Genomic DNA, 12,323 nt, shown 5'->3' on the forward strand with positions numbered 1-12,323 from the left:
ACATTCTTATCTACTCAGGAACTCAGGAAGAACACGCAGAGCACCTGAGAATAGTATTGCAGATCCTTCAGCAGAACCAGCTTTACGCCAAATTCACGAAATGTGAATTTTGGCTAGATCAGGTGTCTTTCCTGGGTCACATCATCTCCAAGGATGGTATTATGGTAGATCCCAACAAGATAGAAGCAGTAAGTAACTGGAAGAGACCTAAGAACGCCAGCGAAATCAGGAGCTTTCTGGGATTAGCAGGATATTACAGAAAATTTGTAGAGGACTTCTCCAGGATAGCCTCCCCACTGACAGCTCTTACCAGGAAGAACAGGAAATTTCAGTGGACAGAGGACTGTGAGAACAGCTTCAGCGAGCTAAAAAGGAGATTGACCAGTGCTCCCATTTTGGCTCTACCAGATGACACCAGCAGCTTGGACATCTACAGTGATGCCTCTAAGTTGGGACTAGGGGCAGTACTGATGCAAAACGGCAAGGTGATAGCCTATGCCTCCAGACAACTCAAGGATTATGAGAAGAACTACCCTACTCATGACCTTGAGCTTGCAGCAGTAGTGTTCGCTCTCAAGATTTGGAGACATTACTTATACGGAGCTCAGTGCAGAGTGTATACAGATCATCAAAGTCTGAAGTATTTCTTCACTCAGAAGGATCTGAACATGCGACAGCGCAAGTGGCTTGAGCTGGTCAAAGACTACGACATAGACATCCTCTACCACCCAGGGAAAGCCAATAAGGTAGCAGACGCACTTAGCAGAAAATCCAGTGCTAGCTTATTATCTCTTACAGCCGTGTCACCACCCCTACAGAAGGAGATCGTAGATTTCGGTCTCGAACTCATCATTGGACAGCTCTCTACTATGACCTTAGGGTCTACTTTGCTTGGTGATATTCAGTCAGCTCAGGAGCAGGACCCTGAGATTCAGAAAATCAAGCAAGGGCTAGCAGAAGTAGAGAATTCAGGGTGTCCGATAGCGGGGTGGTGTATTTTGGAGACAGACTCTGTGTTCCAGATCAGGAGGAGCTGCGGAGACAGATTTTAGATGAAGCTCACAAGACTCCCTATGCGATGCATCCAGGTTCAACCAAAATGTATCAAGACGTGAAGAAATATTTTTGGTGGCCCGGGATGAAACGAGACATCGCCAGATATGTTAGCATCTGCCTCACCTGTCAGAGGGTCAAGGCAGAACATCAGCGACCAGGAGGAGTCTTACAGCCAATACAGATTCCAGAATGGAAGTGGGAGGATATCTCGATGGATTTCATAGTGGGACTACCCAGAACCACGAATGGTTTTGACGCCATCTGGGTAATAGTCGACAGGTTGACCAAATCAGCCCACTTTTTAGCTATCAAGATATCCTACTCCATGGAGAAGCTAGCTCAGTTGTATCTCCAGGAGATCGTTAGACTACATGGAGTCCCACGAACCATCATTTCAGACAGAGACAGCAGATTCACATCCCACTTCTGGGAGTGTGTACAGTCAGCATTGGGTACAAAGCTAAGATTCAGCACAGCTTTCCATCCTCAGACAGATGGTCAGACGGAGCGAGTGAATCAGATACTCGAAGATATGCTCCGAGCTTGTGCCCTAGACTTCAAGGGGAGTTGGTGCAAATATCTGAGTTTAGCAAAATTTGCATACAACAACAGCTATCAGGCCACTATCGGCATGGCACCTTACGAGGCTCTCTATGGGCGGAGGTGTAGATCTCCAATCTGCTGGTATGAGAGTGGTGAACAGAAGGAACTAGAGCTTCAGACAGATCTAGTAGCAGATACCACAGCAGCCATACAGCAGATCCGCCAGAGGATAGAGACAGCTCAGAGCCGCCAGAAGAGCTATGCTGATACGTGGCACAGACCCCTAGAGTTTTCAGTTGGGGTGACAGTTTTCCTCAGAGTAGCTCCCATGAAGGGAGTCATGCGTTTTGGGAAGAAGGGCAAGCTAGCTCCCAGATATGTGGGACCATACCGTATCACGAAAAGAGTGGGCAAGGTAGCATATGAGCTAGAGCTACCTCAGGAGATGTCAGCTGTCCACAACGTATTTCATGTCTCCATGCTGAAGAAGCATATCCCAGACGCCACCCAGGTGATTGAGCCCCAGTTGGTACAGGTGATGACAGTCGGCCTATTCAGATAATAGACCGAGCAGTAAAGAAATTACGGAACAAGGAAGTACCATTAGTCAAAGTCAGCTGGCAAAATCACACAGCAGCAGAGGCGACTTGGGAGACAGAAGTCAGCATGAGACAGAAGTACCCAGAATTGTTCTAAGTTCGAGGACGAACTTTTTATAAGGTATGGGGGATTGTAACGCCCGAAAATTCTCAAACTTGCATTAGAATTTATCTACGATTTTTCTGGAATTTTTAGATATTTTTCCGGAATTTTCCGAGTAGCGGAAGTAGCAAAAATAAATATAAGCGTAAAACGGCCTAGGCGGGAATCGAACCCGAGACCTATGGTTTAGTGGACAAGGCCAATAACCAGTTGGCCCAGCAGGGCTGTGCTGAGAGAAAGGAGAATCAAATATATTTATATTTGAATTGGGTTCATTAAACCACTTAATATAAATATAAACTTAAGTTGGGTTTGGTTTAAGAAAGGGGTTCGACACTTATCCTCACGGCAACCTTTCTCTCCCTCTCCCGTTTCCTTCTCTCGGCGCAGCAAACCAAAGCAAGGGAACACCTAGGGTTTCCTTCCTAGGACCGTGTGTGCACTTTCCGGCGGCAACACCAGCACGAAGTCGGTTCTTCTCCGCGAGAGGAACGCGACGACGTAAGCGGGTCGTCGAGGGGAGCAGTTTTCCGGAACTCTAGCGAATAGAATCGTAAGAAATTACGATCAGGAGGTAAGAAACCCCTCACCTGCAGTATAATAGCTCCGTTTGGATTTTCTATGCATTAGATTAGTAATATGCAGATTTTGTTGACATGTAGGGTGTTTTAACCCTCCTCTCAGATTTAGGGATTTAGTTGAGCACCTTTAGATGGGCCGGACACGGTTACCCTCTTCAGTTGGGGTTGTAGACGTTGTCGGGTGCCTAAAAGTCTCCCTAATAAAGAGGAGAGTTGGGGCACACTAAGTGTTCGACAAAATAACTAGATCAGTAAAAATGTAACTTAGGCATTTTAATAGTATAGTTAAATGCATTAGAAGCGTTTAAACCAGTAAATCAGGTTATTTCAGCTATATGGGACTACGGTCCAATGGGTGGGCTCCCACAGTCGCCTCTAGGTTCAGACAACCTAGCTCTAGGTTCAGATAACCTAGAAACAGCATGTTATATCAGTTAGCTATAGATATCAGTATTTTATTTTCAGTGGCACTGTACTGGATCAGATATCCATTGGGTTGGACTCCCACAGTCGTCCATAAGTTCAGATAACCTAGTAGGTTCAGATAACCTAGTCGCTAGGTTTAGATAACCTAGTAGACCCTACTAAATTCGGGACTTGCAAACCCGGGTCTAGTGAGGGATGCGCGCACAGCAAGTACAGTTGTCGGGCCCAAACAGCATGTTTAGTATTTTCACCTATTATGTATTAGATTTCAAAACTCAAAATCAGTTATGCTAGTTGAGTTTGTTTCCAGTTACAGATTTAGCTCCAGTTAGTTTAGCTTATATTCAGTTCAGTGTTTATTTGGTTGCTATGCCATGATTAGTTCAGTATGCCATGTTTATATGATTGTATGCCATGTCATGCTAGTATGTTCAGTATGTTTTTGAATAGCATGATTTCAAAATCATAATCGCATCGTATGCATGTTTTTGTGAGGTAGCTGGTTTCTTACTAAGCTTTAAGCTTACAGATACTATTTTCCTTATACTGCAGATACAGGTAAAAGGAAAGTGGACTAGTGGAGGCTGGAGGGCGATGCTACGATGATGTGTGTGTGCAAGGGGTCTGGAAGAAAGATCCTTGGGATCTAAACACTTTTGTTTCAGTTTTAGCACTTAATATGTCTAGTTTTACTTTTAGACTTGTTACTAATTGTTCTAGCTGAGTAACTATGTCTTGTTTAGCTTAACATGCTTAGAACATTAGTACTTTCATGCTAGAATGTTATTACATGTTGTTAGAATAGTTTATGATGCATTAGTTAGGTGTTATGTGGAATTTTGGCACGCCAAAGTGCTGAAATCAGAATTCTCGAGTGAAATCAGACACCGATCGGTCTCCAGACCGATCAGAGTCTGAGCTGTTCCACTGGATCGGTCAGACGACCGATCCAGCGAGATACAGTAGCCTCGAAGAGATTTCCAGGTGCCTGGATCGGTCAGCCGACCGATCCAGCTCGATACAGTAGCCTCCAGGAGAACTGCGAGTGCCTGGATCGGTCAGCCGATCGATCCAGCCATGATACCTGGATCGGTCTGCCGACCGATCCAGCCACTTCTGGATCGGTCTGCCGACCGATCCAGTAGCGTACAGAGTCGCAGTATAGTTTGGGGATCGGTCGATGGAACGATCCAGCCCTGAACAGAAGTTGAGCTTTGTGGATCGGTCAGCCGACCGTTCCAGAACCTTTCTTCCGTGCCAGTAGTAAGCTGGAATGATCTTTGGATCGTTCCGATAGCCAATCGACCCACGGGTCGATTGAAATGTCTGATTACAGTTAGTAGAATATCCGAGAGGCATAGATTGTCTTTCCTAGCACGGGTACAGTAATTAGTTAGCAAAATTTTAATTAGCCCAGCTTTCCGCACAGTATAGTTTCAGTAGTTAATGTAGCGATCCGGCTCACAGATTAGTACCCAGGAGTTGGGTCGTTACAGTATCTCATAAGTGTTAAGCATGTAGCCTTACACTTTTCCCACATCAGTGGAGGTATCCTATCCGAATGTACCTTCTAAGTCATCCTATCAGGTACAAACAGTCCATGGTCAAAGTCCCCATAGAATAGGATACGACAACCTCTATAGGCTGACCAAGCCGAGAATGGTATACGGCTAACTCAGTCCTCCCCATGACGGTACAAGTCATGTACTCAAGTATGTCTCCCAAAATATCTAACCAAGCACGAGTATCCCAAAGATAGGAATCTCTAAAAATTAAGTAAGTTGATCTCCTACTGATCGGATCAACATAAACAAATCGATCAACTACTATATGATCCAACAAGAGTATATCAATCCTCCACTAATCAAACTAAGGTAAATGATACACAACTACCCAAGTCAACAAGGGTAATAAGTCAAATCGAAACTACATAAGTCGACCAAGTAAATCAATCCTAAACTGACCGAACCAATAAGAGTAAATCGATACTCTACTAACTGAGTCAACATAAGTATACAAACACCACCAACTAATAATAACAGACACTAGAACTACTGGTAGCATGATATGACAAATCCCCTGAGACTGTAATCCTTGATCTCCAGTAGGTCAACCGTGATCAATGATCGACCCAACACATGAAATGCATGGTACAAACAAATAGGCAGGTACTAAGAAAGAGTACTAACACATGTCATAAGAAACTATCATGGACAACAAGACATATACCAACAGAAATGTATGATAACCATATGCATACATACCTCCTATAGCCTGGAGATGTCCTGCTACTGCCTGGTCCCAAAACGCGAAAGTCACATCAAGAAAACCGAAACACAAAATCCAAAAACACGAATAACGGGCATCGTACCTGCTCTGATACCAAAAATTGTCACGCCCCCAAAGGAGTTTCTGCCAGACAAAAATCCGGCAGTATTGCCCCTGTATTGGTGACAATATGAAGCATCAATACAAACAAAATACATCAGCCACATGCGGCTGGAATATTTATATACACAACCACGCAGTTATAATCACAGCCCACTCGGCTGGAATGAAACAATCACAACCACGCAGTTATAAATAAAACAGCCCACACGACTGTACTAAAAACACAGGGGAAAGATGAAAGAAAGCCCACACAACAAAATAAATACAATGCATGCCGGCACGACTTAAACACAAATACAACACCAAAAGAATAAGATAGCCACATGACTAAACACAAATACAATGCCAAAAATAATAAAAAGATATACAAAAAGAAAACAAACACTAGATGAAACCGTCTTCGGATGTGACGTAGGACCCGACAGACAGGATACTCTGAGCGAAACCAACCATCTACAAGCTACCTGAAAACATAAATGTATACATGCGGTGGTGAGTATAGGTAACTCAGCGAGTAATAGACAAGATAGTGCATGGTCCATAAACAAACATGGAGATCACAAGTATACAGCCTCAGTAGGGAAATAAAAACATGCTCATACTATCATAATCAATGCATCTGAACATACCTGACGTAATAACCAGATATAATCATAACTGACATACAAACTGCATAAACCAGTACTGACATAATGATAAATATATACCCAATCTGAAATCGACGCAAGGTACAAAGATCAGTAAACTCACTAGATATGCAACGGATATACTCGTGACACCTGTGCAATATAAATACGACTGCATATACATGTAAAATAAATGACATGTATGCAGCATGACAACCATATGCAACAAGCATATCTCAAACAAGTGCAACAACTACAATCACATGCAACTAGTATCTACTAGGCATGTATGCAAATATATATCCACCGATGCACCGCGCATCATATGCAAATGTGTATGCATGCTCCATGGTCACCCCCGCTACCTCTCCAGACACCGAGACCCTTGTATGGCCGAGAGGCTTGGGTCCGTGACAAACCGTACAAGTCTCACGCACGTAACCGCTATAAAGCGACTGAGGCGACAGTATACTATGTAGTTATCTAACTACATAGCTAAGGGTCCCTGACCACTCACAACTCAAGCCCCCTGACTACTGTACCCTCAAGATCTACTACTCCAGAGTGGTCGAGGCTGACAGAGTAAAAACAATGAGCAGCTAAGTAAGCATGACAGGACATAGCTCCACTCCCAGCTACCACTCTCCATCAGTAGTAGAGTGGACAGCTATAAAAGATTGACGACCCTCTCAACCACAAGGGAGACTTGTCGTCAGATGCAATGAATGATGAACATGATATATATATAATCATGATAGAAACACCGTCATCATCCATGCAACCTCTAAACCATATAAGCACTGCACAATAAGAATATAATCGTCATGATACCTCCACATATCCCACAAAACATATGTACACAACTACACATGTATAATCAACTAAAAATCTCCAATAATCCCACAAGACACATGTACATAAATACAATCAACATGTATCCTTCAGTAGTAAACACATCAGACATGTGTATAAACCACAAACATACAATCAACACAACTCCTCCAAAAGTACATAATAAATACGTGTGTACATACAACATGCAAATGTACGGTCAACATGATGTCTCCTAAAACACATACCAAGCTACGTACAGTCCACATTATATGTAAAATCAGCATGATAAATCCAACCACTCGACAATCCCTACAATATATACTCTACACGCGTAATCAGAGCAGAGTAGAAATTAAGAGTAGAGATTGTATATGATATAACTAGGACATCTCAAAGATCAAACATAAGTATCAAGCAGGAAGGCAACCAACAAATACGATATAAGGAAAAGCATCCTAAACCATCACATAAAACCATGCACTAAGCTCAACAAAAATCTACATAGAGCCAAGGAAGAAATACCCGCCTTGTTACGTAGATCATGTCCAGAAATCCCACATCAAGATGCTCGCCCCGAATCCAAGTCCTGCGATCACATAGTATATTTAGCTAATTACATAAAAAGTAATTAACTAAACAACTCCCCCACTTAATTAGAGTAGCTCTAATCAAATAAGGTTATAGATTAATCCCCAATTAACCTTAACCATACTACAACCTAATTAAATTAGGTTTACCATGAATCATCTCTATAGCTTCCCAAACTAACTCATCATTTAATCCAATTTTATCCAACATCATAATAATACCTCCCAATTCGATAATCATCCAATCAACCTATCAACCAAATCATCAAACCACAATCAATCACAAACTCCAACATGATTCATCTTTAAATTTTCACCTCTATCCATAGTTTCCAATCCAAAACCCCTAATCTAATATCAACATGGATTCAACAATACATACAAATATATCTAAGCAAGAACAAAGTCCTACAACCCATAAAAAGACCTAATTGAGTAACATACTACTAAGAATCAGAAGTACATTACTGAAATACACTCACCTTGAGATAAGGCAACCAAAACCAGTAGCTCACAGCACCAAGATCCCTGTCCATAAGCTACAAGAGCACCCACACATCTATTCTTCCAAGAATCAATCCATAGCTCAGTTTGTACAGTAGTGTATATGCTGAAAACCCTAATAAATCGGACCTTACTCACCTCAATAGAACCCTCACCTCCTCACCTGAGGCCTGCACAGCTTCAAGAAGTGGAATTGGAAATGGCCGGCAACAGGGAAGGTCCACCACATACTGATCCAATGCTTCCTCTATTCCAGAATAGAAAGAAGAACAAAAATTGGAAACAATTAGGGTAAGACCTCGAATCCATATGAATTTGGATGAAGCTTACCAAGGTTGATCACCCGATTCAATCCATCTGGTGGGGAGATACATAGCATACAACAGAACACCACCACCAATTCTTCCAAAAACTCGATCCAGAACCTAATTGTACAGAAATTAATTATTGAAACCTTAACACAATAGGACCTTACCTCAACTGATCCCTAATCCCCCAGCCGAGACTCAATCAACCGCAAGAAACGGAATGCAATGATCGGCTTCAAGGAAAATTCATCCATATGCTGATTTGGTGCATCCCTCTAGATCAGATCAGGAAGAAACGTTGCAAAGAGAACAGATTAGGCAAGATCTTTGAATTTCTATGATTCTAGACCACACTCACCTAAATCGATCACTTCCCAATGATCTTGCTCGATCAACCTCAGCTGGTGGCGATCCATATCATTCTCCAGTGGACAAATCAAAGAGAAGAACTGGAAAAGGGCTCGATCAGCCGGTGATGATGCGAATCAACTCCTTCCCGCCGTGCCCTAGTCATCGATCGTCGGCGATTGGTCATAAAATCTGTCAAAGCAGAAACCCCTCAGCCGAAGATGACCTAGAGCCCGCTGGTATCCGTTGAGCTCCAGTGGCGAGCCTTGGCGTTGAGTCGCCCGTGAGATAGATAGCGAGAGGAGTCGGGGAGATCGAGAGAGGGAAGAAGGAAGTGTGTTCGGGTGAGGAGAGGAGGAAACGACGATTTGGGGGAAAAAGAATAAAAGAAAATGAATTTATATTTGAAAACATTTTCTCACTTAAACGGGTATCCCAAACAAGCTTTATCCGCGCCCGCCGATCGATCCCCTCAAAACCATCCGTACAAGCTCCGAAAAATTCCCAGAAAATTTCTAAAAATTCTGGAAAAATCCAATAAGATTTTTCGTCCAATAATATTTATTATTTAATTTGGCGATATCTTACATCATCAATGGCTCAGATCTGCTCCTCATTAGGTCGGATGGACCAGATTCTCAATGGATGGTGTAGATATGCTCCAATCTTGAATGAATGACAACGAAGGTTCTGGAACTTGATCGTCTTATTAAAACTCCGATCCGAGCACGAATTCAATTCAAATTCATCCAAGTCCAAAAACCCTTGATGCCTACAAAATAACAATAAAATATTAGCATCAAATACCATGATATTTTGCTAATTTGTAATTAAGTCCAAGATCACATGCAATTATGAAATATGATGTAAAATGTGAGATTAGGCTATAAATAGACCATTAAAAACATGCATTATGAGTCAAAATAATATAGCAAAATCATGGTTATCAGAGACCAAAACCAATTTCTCCTCTCGGTCCCTGTTGTAGCCTCTATAAATCCTTGTATCCATAAAGTCCACTTCTTACCCAAGTAATGGGTCGGCCACATCCTTGCTTGGTGCAAGGGGGATGGCTAAGCATGGGCTTGGAAGCCCAAGAGGTGGTCGTCCAAGCCATGCTTGGTGTCCAAGCATGGGACCGACCACACCATTAGAACTAAAGGGAGATTTTATTTTCTTTCCTTTTATAGCCATTCATGAAGGGATTTAAAAGAGAAATTTTAATTTTAAAATTTCCTTTTATAGCTATCCTCATGGTTTTAAAAGAGAGTTTTAAAATTTTAAAATCTTTCCTTTTATAGCTATATACAAAGGATTAAAGAAAGATTTTAATTTTGTTAAAATCTTTCCGTATTTGTAGTTATTTATAATGCTTAAAAGAGAGATTTTAATTTTTGATAAAATTTTTATTTTTTGTAACCATGATTTAAAAAGAGAAATTTTAATTAATATTTCCTTTTTGTAGTTGTCTACATGTTTTAAAAGAGAGAGATTAATTTTAAAACTTTCCTTTATTGCCATTTACAATAGGTAATTTAAAAGAGAGAGATTTTAATTGTTGTTAAAATTTCCTCTTTTGATCAAGCTATAGCCGGCATATAGAAATTAAAAGGAAGTTTTTAATTTTGTTTAAAATACTTTCCTTTTTTGCATTCCCAAGGATTATAAAAGAGAGGTAGAGGGTGCCTCATGGGAGAACACACAACCTTAGCTCCTCCTCTCTTTTCCTTGATGGCCGGCCCTTGCTTCTCTTCTTTCTCCTTGTTTTCTTTCACTCAAGGCTGGCGGCACATCAAAGAAGTTCCATCTCCTTGGTGGCTGGCTACTTGGAGGAGAAGAAGAAGAGAAGGTAGTTTCCTATTTTGGCATCCTTTGGTGGCTCGAGAGTTTTGAAGAAGAAGAAGTGGTTCGGGTGGATTCCATCTTGGTAGATCATTGCCCACACAACATCCAAGAGGAGGAGAGTAATACAACAGAAGATCAAGAGGTCTTTAGGTACAAAGAAATGTATAATTAATTAATGGTTTCTGCTTTGAATTAATTAGTTAGTTTTCTTTGTATGAATTCTGAAACACCAACACAAGAGGCTAGCGATTTTATGTTTCGATTTCATGCTATCGAATATGTATTTCGATTTTGTGTTTCGATCTTGTGTTCTATTGTGGACTCTGTAGTTAAACCTAGGGTTACTGTAAGAAGTTAAATATCCAATTTATTTGAAAGACTTTGTCTAGGAAGTGGTGGATGATCCCATAACCAAGAAGGCCGAGTGTCTCGCCATGTTTAACCTGGAAGCCAATCTTTGAAATAGATATTTAATCAACTTCTGTAATATGGTTTAACTTAGGAAGATCACATCGGTTAAACTTGGAATAAAAATGTTAAGTATCATTTCCAGTCCAAGTTTAACTTCTGAAGAGCAACTTGGATTAATAATATTAAGCATCATTTGCAATCCAAGTTTAACTTCAGTAGAGCACATGGGTAGCTAGGTTAAGTTCTGTGCTTGTACAATTTTTTGTACAGGGGAAACAAAATGGAATCCAGGTGTAGCAATCAACAATTGGTATCAGAGCTAGATTTTTGCCTCTGTGTGTTTGGTTTTCAGTTAATTATTCACTTTTCATACATAAGTTTAGGCAGGATAATAGTAGGATATGCAAATAGATTAACTCTGTGATTTCTGGCTCCAACTATTATGGCCTACTGTGATTGTGTGTGATTGTACCCTCGAACATGTCGAGGGCATTTTATATATGTGCATGATTGTAATTATTAAACACAGCAGGAGCTGTATTAGTTTTAGGATTTTACATTCTGTTCGATCTAGATTACATGTGCATTCCTTCGTGGAATATAGGATTGATAAATGTAAAAGTTTATTTTTTTGTCGCGGATCGTATCCTTGTGAGGTGTGGTGCTATTTAAGGACCAGAGGCGCAGCGGAAAAAGGAAGAAAGATAAACGCGATGACATGACCCATTGTGGCGGCTAGGGTTGGCGGCACACAGAGGACAGCTATGGATGAGGCCATAATAGTTGGAAAATTAGTTTTCATATTTATTTCTTTTTATGCTGTGATGTGTTGTGTTTGTGTGCTATTGTGCATGTTAAAATTCCTCATCTCTAAATAACTAAGTGGGAGAGGAATTTTATTTAAATTCCATGGTCTCTATTACTGGTTTGTAAGTGATGCATTCAAACTTGCGTGTTGGCTCTGAGTGCCTTCCTCCACAACGAATGAGTTTGTTTATGGATCACTAGATCAAACTTCCTTACTGGATGGTTATAGGAAATTATTTAGGAGCATGTGATCTTCTCCAACTGAAGGGGCACAATCCTATTTAATGCACTAAGTATCAAGTAATGGTATACACTTAGGCACATTTAATAGTATCCTCCCCATCAGAGTCACTG

This window comes from Zingiber officinale, chromosome 6A (genome assembly GCF_018446385.1).
Source record: "Zingiber officinale cultivar Zhangliang chromosome 6A, Zo_v1.1, whole genome shotgun sequence".
In the NCBI taxonomy this organism is placed as follows: Eukaryota; Viridiplantae; Streptophyta; class Magnoliopsida; order Zingiberales; family Zingiberaceae; genus Zingiber; species Zingiber officinale.